This window comes from Falco rusticolus, chromosome 9 (genome assembly GCF_015220075.1).
Source record: "Falco rusticolus isolate bFalRus1 chromosome 9, bFalRus1.pri, whole genome shotgun sequence".
Taxonomy (NCBI): Eukaryota; Metazoa; Chordata; class Aves; order Falconiformes; family Falconidae; genus Falco; species Falco rusticolus.
The window spans coordinates 43489969-43498616 of NC_051195.1; the positions used below are offsets into that span (position 1 = coordinate 43489969).

The 8648-nt window shown below is 41.8% G+C and overlaps 1 long non-coding RNA gene across 1 annotated transcript; it reads right to left on the minus strand.

Moving 5' to 3' along the window:
* Positions 1 to 1069: 1069 nt before the first annotated feature.
* LOC119153734 lies at positions 1070 to 5452 on the minus strand. The gene is made up of 3 exons (XR_005106202.1): positions 5325 to 5452; positions 5080 to 5226; positions 1070 to 1146 (listed from the first exon to the last, which is right to left on the minus strand). It is a non-coding gene; the product is annotated as an uncharacterized LOC119153734 (long non-coding RNA).
* Between the last annotated feature and the right edge of the window lie 3196 nt (positions 5453 to 8648).

Here is an 8648-nt window from a genome sequence, read left to right on the forward strand (position 1 = left end):
AAAGGTGACTGTAATGGGGTTTGTTTACAAAAACAGCCCATGGAAGTAGTGTAACCAAGTCCCAGTGAATCCTCATGGAATTTAGGGGCCTATTTCCCTTATGCCTTTTTGAGGACACCAAACATTAACAAATTATGTGAGATGACAGCAGCAGCATTCTTAATCAGTGAGTATTCCCACTATGTTGTTCTGTTTTCCCAGATAACTTTCATCTAGGATGTTACCCACGCTGTAATTCACTTTTGGATTTCCATCTGGAGTAAAATATTTCATTAACATTTGTAATCTTAAAAACTCCAAAATGAACATTTAGATATTCTAAAGCTGTTTCCTAAAACAAAAGGAAAACCACAAAGACAGGACATTTGTAACCAGGGCTCACAAAGCAGATTGTCTGAAGATACTGGCTCCTAGTGATCCTCCACCATCTGGCACAAGCTGATACTTGTCCTTCATGATGTAGAACTCCATGAACATATTTCTTCTTTTCAAGGGGAAGGTTTAATGGTTAATCAAGTACTACTGAACATGTATAAAGAAATCATAATCTCATCCTTAGATTTTACACTGGAGATCTAGCTGAACATACCCCTCCAACCTATGTCACTGTTAAAGGTAGAAGTTCTCTGGATAAGGAAAATGAAGATGTCACCATTGCAAACACAAAATGAAGTCCACTGTGTTACGACGAGTTTCTGAGAAATCACTTGCTCAGAGTAGCCTAAGAATCAAAAAGTTATAGTGTTGCCTGATGATGTGTTTTTTTCTGGACAGTTTAGGAAGGTCTCATGTCCACCCAGACTGCTGGCTGCTGCCACCACCTGTCCCATTCCCTTTGGGTCTGCACGATGCCTTCCGAAGGCACACACTGACCTGGCTCAAACTCCTTAAACAAAAGTTATTTTTGGATGAGATCACTTCAGCAATCTTGTTCAAAACTATGTGTGGACAGTTGTCTCAGTGCTACCAAAGGCATATAAACGGCAGTATGCAATTTGAAATGTCTTCAATGAGCTTTGCTGCTGGAAAAGACATGTCTCGTTATTCCTCTGTTTTCCAGAAATTAATGGGAAGTGGTGCCCTGTCTTTCTGCCCTGATGTCTCCTTGCTGTCTGTTGAAAACATTAAATACATCACATGCTTTTCCTGTTGAAAATCAGAATGAAGAGTGCAAATGCTAATTCATTTTATGAACTTGCAGTCTGAAAAAGCCCCAGCAACTTAGGTCAATCAGCCTTTTAAAATGTCAAGTGCTGTTCTAGATTCATTTAACATGATGGGTTTATACTTGAAAGCCTACAAAAGAAGATTGAAAAAAACCCTGTAGTGAAGTACTATACTTAAACTTTAAAGATTTGCAGGTGGGGTGGTTTTCTGCCCTTTCAAAGCTGACTTTTGTCCACAAACTCTACGAAAATTTATTCTGCAGTACCTGAAGATACATGATGGTTTATAAGTGCTTCTACCACAGGCCAGTTCTTTTGTTATGACTCAAATCCCAGTCAGACTTTTAGGTGCCTTCAAAAGAGCACTTAGTTAACCCAGAGAAGTTTTTTAGGGACACTAAGGCGTATTCAGCACTTTTACAATTTCATCTTGGCTCCATGTTAATCTGACCTTGCACACAGAAAGACTCCACGTACGAGATGACGGATGGTTCACAGGCCTTGTCCAACCTTATGCATCATTCACAACCCATTATTTCTGAAGTGCTGTTAGCAAGCAAACTCAAACAATCTTTTTCCCAAGCTGCCCTTTCACCCATGGCCTTGGCAAGCTTTAAGTGCAGAGCAAGCCAAGAGTCTCTTCAGTTAAAATGACATGTTCCAAATGGATATTGAACTGTTTACTTGAGTGTGAAGAATCCCTTTTCCTGGATCTTACTTGAGATCTTTTTCTGATAGCATTTGTGGTGCCCAGATGGTTTCTAAATTGAAACGGATTTCCTCCCCCCGCTGTGTCTCCCTTTTATTCTCCCATCCTTTTGAACACACTGAGAGACTGCAAGTGAGCTAAGACTAGGAGACAGAAATCTCATGGATGAGATGAGCATGAGCCAAGGCACCCAGTTTACTTCTGGGAGCCTGGCCTCTGCAGTCAGACACCAGAAGGATGCCAAATAAAGAAGTCAGCAGTTGTACAGATGCCTTGGGTTTGGGCCCATGCTCAACATATCAAATCTAACAAAGTTTTTTTGAAGGTTCTTCAGAAGTGGACCGAATGGTGCTTACTGTACTGTCTAGATACAATCATCGCTATGTCTTTCTGACCAGACTGGCATACTGCCTGTCACTTAGGAGGCTTACGATTGTTACAGCAAAACTTTTCCTTTCCACAGTGAACTTCACTGCTTTTTATGGTTATTTTGAACAAATAATAGTTCTTTCACTGCCGGATTCCAGGAGCAAAAGGTAGTCCACCTGCCCCCAAACCACCATATTTCTCTTCCCAAAGCACTTTCGTCAAGGACAGAAGCATTATCCTACTTGGTGAATAATCACAAAGGACATTCCCGTCCTGAAGCTGCTTAGCCAGGGTCACACAAGAAGTCCCTGTCTGAACCAGCAATTTAACACTGTGCTCTTGGGTTGCTGTCTAGCAAGTGTCTACTTCAGCTGTTTTCTTTGTTCTGGTGGAATGGAATATCTCCTACTCATTTCTAAGTAGTCCAGTTTTAGGGATTATAAGAAATGGAGTTTGACCTTTTGATTATCCACATTAAAACATGGTTACTGACCACTGAAACTTCTGAGAGCTATGCTGGCAAGGCTGCCTTTTGTAAAGATGTGAAGCAACCTTGTCAGAAGAGTGAGGGCTCCTCAGCTGTACAAGATCAAGGGGAATTTTTAAAGGCAGGCAAATGTGCAGTCCCACCCTGAGGCTAAACAATCAAAGGTAGACACCTAGCCACTTGGATTTATTGCATCAAGTCACGCAGGCAGAAATCTGCATCCCCAAGCTTTTTTCTGAAGGGTTAAATCTGGAATAAGACTCATGGGGACTACTCTTTCACAAGATGAATTTTAAAGGAAACTTACAGATCAGAGTTCCAGTTCAGTTCAATTCCCATTACATCATTAGTTCTCAACTTCACATTATGACTGTGTGAGAAAGACTCTCTCACAAACACTTGCCCTTCACTATAAGGAAAAGGTACTGCCTATCTACAGAGCTGACACAAGGAAACCTATGAGGAAAAAAAATCACACAATTTTGATAAATGTTGTCCTGATTTACTGTTACGATGTTCGTTGTGACAGTGAATTCCATCCCATGCTGACAGGCTGCTGCTGCTTGCCTCTAGGAGTCTGGGAGGAAGCATGCCCTCTGCGTGCTCCAAACACCTAGCAGCTCACCACAGTTCTGTTTCCTTCTGCTAAATCTCAGATGTCCTATTTCTGGCTGTTTCCAACTAGTCAGAGTAGAACAGTTGTCCAGGTTGGTAATACGTCTTTACCTTTTTTTTTTTTTTTTTTTTTTTACATATCAGCTATAGTTTTGGTCAGATGGCCAGGATTGTCACGTTTAGGACTAGAAAAAGATTTTCTATTAAGGTATAAACCTGGCAATGTTCCACTGCCCCAGGAAATGCAGACTGCCTGCACTGACCTGTGATACCACTGTGGAAGCTTTTGGTACTGCTGGTGCCCGTTTCTGGTTCTGCAACACGCAGCACATTAATTTCTGGCTTAAAAGTAGTGCAAGAAGACAGAGGATCAGGACCAGTATGAATTTGTGAACCAGTGGAATTTCCTATTAGAGGACAATAAGCCACTGAGCACATTCTTCCATTTCTCTGGCCAATTTCAATTTGAAACATTAAACATTATTGGCAGACACAAAGAGACAGTCAAGGTAATAATGTTTATGCTTTGGTTAATTAACTGCTTGAAGTACCACCCGTGAAGCAGATAAATCAGACTATTCTTCTAAGTCCTGACTGAAACAAGGTTAAAATATTCTTTTTAACATTACCATAATCTAATATGTGAACAAATGTACAGACACTACATTCAAGAGAGCTGTAACAAAATAACTGCTGCTTATGGGGAGGTTGACTGGATGGATGCCAACATATTCACTGCCCTGAAAACAGAAGACTAGAAAACACACATATCAAGTTAAACTAATGATTTATGTGTCCCAGAGGCAAGTATCAGTAGAAGGAACCCCTGGAAGGCACAAATAATGAATACATTGCCTGTAAGAGTAATGTTTATTTCTGCTTCTAGTAGGGGGCTATTTCATAACGGAGAGCAAGAGAATTCGATATTCCTCCCAACATTTTGAGAGGCTTACTGGTGTTCCCCAGAGGACTGTCTGCAAGGAAGCCACTCAGTGAGGACCGCAGATACTCCAAAAGGCAGCTGCATTTGTAAGTGGGTGGGCTGGCTATGAGCAGAGATCAGGGCTGGCAAATTTGAGAAAATGGTGACTGGAAGCATGTACTGGAAAGCAGAACAGTGTAGGGAGAAATATGGCTGGAGAGAGATGAGAATAAGGTGAGTCCCTAGAGAAAGGCTGCAGCAAAATACACAGAGACATTTTCAGAAAGTACAAGAGAGAAAGAATTTAGCACAGTGCTGACTAACGAGTGGATTTTTCTTTACAATACAATGCATCCTTCCCAAGCAGAATGTACTGGCCAGCTTAGCACAGCCATGTCAGTCAGCCTTGGGAAAGGAAAGGAAAGCAACACAAGTGGAACGATATACTAGCTTGGAAACTCTTACCGAGCTCAGGGCAAGTATCTTTGTGTGTCACTGCACTATGCCATTTAGATAGCCAGCATTTGTCTTTAGCTCATACACCCAGAGTGCACCCTGATGCACAGCATAACTCCAGCTTCAGGAAATTCCCCTGTAGCTGCACAGGTTGTGGCTATACTGCTACACGGAACAGGGGAAGTCCAGCGGCTCAGGCACTGGTGTTTGTGGTCAATACCACGCATCCGTTAGCTGTCTCCCATGCACAATTGTGTTCTGTGCCAACTAGCAGCCTTCGGGGCAACACCCAGACTCAGTTCTGGGAAACACAAGTTCCAGAGCTTGTTAGCATGCACCAGGCTGGTTTCCTTACCTGACTCTGCTCCAGAAGACTTTGCACCCTCAGGAATTCCCAGTATGTGTTCATAGCACAACCCATGGTGTGCAGCATCTTTATGTTTGTACTATGACAACACTGTTTTGATGGGCTACAACACAGCTTTTGCACTACTTCCAGCATCTGGAACTGAAAACAAAAACAAAACAACAAAAAAAAAGGCATGCAAAAAGTAATAACTATGTGTTAAGAGTCACACACAACAGAAAACCCAGCTGTACCTGTGTGAATGTAGCCAGCCTGTGTCCTTTGGCATCTGGATGAGCAAGCTGCCAATAATTTGTTTAGCAAGGAAGAATAGGCCCAAAATCCAGGAGCTTACACTCCTACAGGCTGTACTCTGAATCTACAGTCTGGTAGTATGACAAGGTTTTCAGGACCCCAAATCAATAGAAAAGATTTTGTCCACGTGTCCAGCTCCTGCGTCACAACCTCATGGCGCTTCCTAGAAAGGCTTGTTCAAACAGTGTCCTAATCGCAGAAAAAACAGACCTTCATCCAATTTTCAGCTGGGACTACGAGAATTTAGGGAGAGCGTAGTCACAGATTGTTCTCACTGCTTTCCTAGTTCATCTCTCTGTTCTTACCCCATCCCTAATTTCTTCCTCTATTTAAACAACTACTCAGAAGGGAAGACTCTGCCCACCTGCAAGTTTCTTGCCTAGAATGCCTGCAAGGTACAGTTTCTGATACCTCTGTTTCATAGCAGCTTAGAATCTAACCTTATATTTATGTTGTTGGGATATGTTCATGCCTAAAAATGCACTCAGAAAGTCCAACAGCCTATAGCTGTCAACAGAGTTCTTAATAGAGACATACGACCAGCATATCCCCATGCAGATGCATCCCAGACTCACATGATGACCCTGAAATCCCATTATGAGCAGCTTAACACACTGACAAGAGCCACAACAACAACGTTCTTTACACATGTGAAATGTGTAAGATGCTAGAAAACTAGTACATATGTGGGATGAAAGGAGGAGAGGGGAATAAAATAACTTTTTGAATAGATATGAACCCCCCTAATACCAGTAGTATTAGTTCACAGGAAAGAATACTTATATCAGAAACCACCAAGACATCTGTTTATTTTAATGTTAAAGATCTTCCCTAAAGGACACGTGAATATACTTCAAGTACTCCCAGACCAACTTCAGCCAAAAAGGCAGGTGGCAGCAAGATACAATTACTCAACCGCAGATTGCCTGCAGACGGTGAATCAGCCTGCAGAGATCCCTGCGCAGCAGCCCACAGCATGACGAGCATCAGCTTTGCTCACCAGCCTGACCGTGCAGATGGGAACCATGTGGGTCTCCACAGGCTGGGTATGTCTGGGCTGTGACCTAGACAGAACACAGAGCCAGGCATACTCATTCTGATGCCAGATTCTTTGTTGCTTACACTAAATGAGGACAAATGAACAGTACTTGTAGGTTGTTCTGCTGGGCTGTGGTGATAATTGTTGCTGGTACCCTCACAGATTCATGCTATAGTGTAGCCTGAAGTACTGAGGTACGTTTAGAATGATCACAGGGAAGTTGGTAGGGTGCAAAGTTGCACTCAAACTTATGTTGCATTAACATCCACATGCCTCTAATCTTTCATTCATCTAGCAACAGTCAGAAACAAGATAGCTTATTCCTGGTATGACTTGAGTTCAGTCAGGCTACTCCATGAACGAATTTAGCCCATGACCTACAACAGACACTGGCGCAAACAATTCCTTCAGATACAAAGATACAACTCTTCTTAAAGCCCTCAGATCACAAGTATTTTAACAAACAGTTGGTAACAGAAGGATTTTAAATCCTTGCCTTTTAGGCAGAAAGTCAGCCCTTAAATATAATTCTGCCTGTGCTGGCAGTGAATAGTTTTCATGGGCACGTGGCCAGCTGAAGTGAAATCCATGCAGTTCTGAATGTGCAAAACTTGCACTAGCACGAGGACAATGGGTTTGTGCTTCAAGCGTACACTGGTCGCAAGCTGTAGCCAGAAGGCTGTTTCTCTCCATGGAATATCATGAAAATAGCTTTCTCGTGATCCCAAACAAGAAAATAGTTTAAAGAGAGAAAGAGCAGCCAGTGGCAACATCAATTATTTGTTCTTCTTTCCCATCTTGGACATTTCAGAATAACTGTGGTTATGCCTGTGCTGCAAGGCAGACTGATTCAACGTGATCAGTCCCCTTCTCTGGTTCCTAGCACAGCTCCATAGGCAGCCATGGATGGAAAAGGAAGAATGTTCTACAAGTAAGTTTTGCTACTCAATGCATGAACTAGAATAGGAAGGAAATATTTAACAGGAAAAGATAGAAGGAATGGGCGCTTTGCCCATTGCTATTCTGTTTTGCTGTTACTGCATTTTCACTTCGAAAACAGTTATTTCAAGCCATACAATACTAAAAGGACTACAATTTGGGGGTTGTTCTCTGAAAATTGTGAAAATTGACTTCAGAAGAAAGAGACAAAAGGATGAGAGACCATCACACAACAGATGTTTGTTGAGTTGGTTAATACACTTGAGCTGTAACTATGTCTATGAGTATGATACAGGAAAGTCTATAATCTCCAGGCTAAGTTCATGAGCTTTTGATGTTTCCCAAAGGCAGATGAACAGAATGAGGCTCACTGGTGACATAACTTGATTTCATCTTGTTAGTCTTTTGGATTCTGGAAAGATACTGATTTTCATATGAGAGAACACCCATGCCATAGTTAGCTGTGGTGACGTGTGTGAGGTTGAGTTCCAAAAAGTACTTTTTAATAACAACAAACTTTGTCAAGATCCTCAGAACTTCCCAGTACAGTACACTAAATAAATAGTCATAGCTCTCCATTAAATGCACAAGAATTTGCATATCCCTTTTGAATTAGCCAGCATCCAGGATTTGCATTATTCCACATACAGGAGTTTTTTGTTGGATATTTCTTATATTTATGGCACTTCAAAACACCCTGCAGTTTGGAGAGAGCAACTCAGATCACAGACAAAGCAGGTGCGCCCTTGAAATCCTGTCTCCATTCATGTCAATAGAATTTCTTACATTGCCTTTTCCTTAGAGCTAAAATTTTGCTTGAAAGTTAAATGTATTTGCATTCACCAATAGAAGGGGAAGACTGGCAGCAGAAGGCATGCTCCGAATATCCTATACCAGATACAAATCACCAGCTTCCTTTCCAGCTCTGATAGATGAACCTATTCCCAGTGGAGAGGATATGTTGCATAGAGCTAATGAACACAGTATTTTAGTCATTGTTTAAGCAGGTTACAGATCCTTTGGAACTTGTTGAAGATGTTGCCAGCTAGACCATAGTCAACATCATCTTCCAAGGCTGTTCAAGATGCTGGTCTGCAAGGAAGCCTGGGCTGTTCTGAGGGTTATGTCTACCAAGCGTGAAAACAGCACAGAGACATACTGCAAATAAATCCCAGTGAAACAGATTTCAGCTGTTGAATATTTATCTGGGGTACCAGGTAAGATGTTACGGCTGTCACTGTTACAGCTTTTTAGCTTGGATACCACTACCTAAGTGGATTGCAGT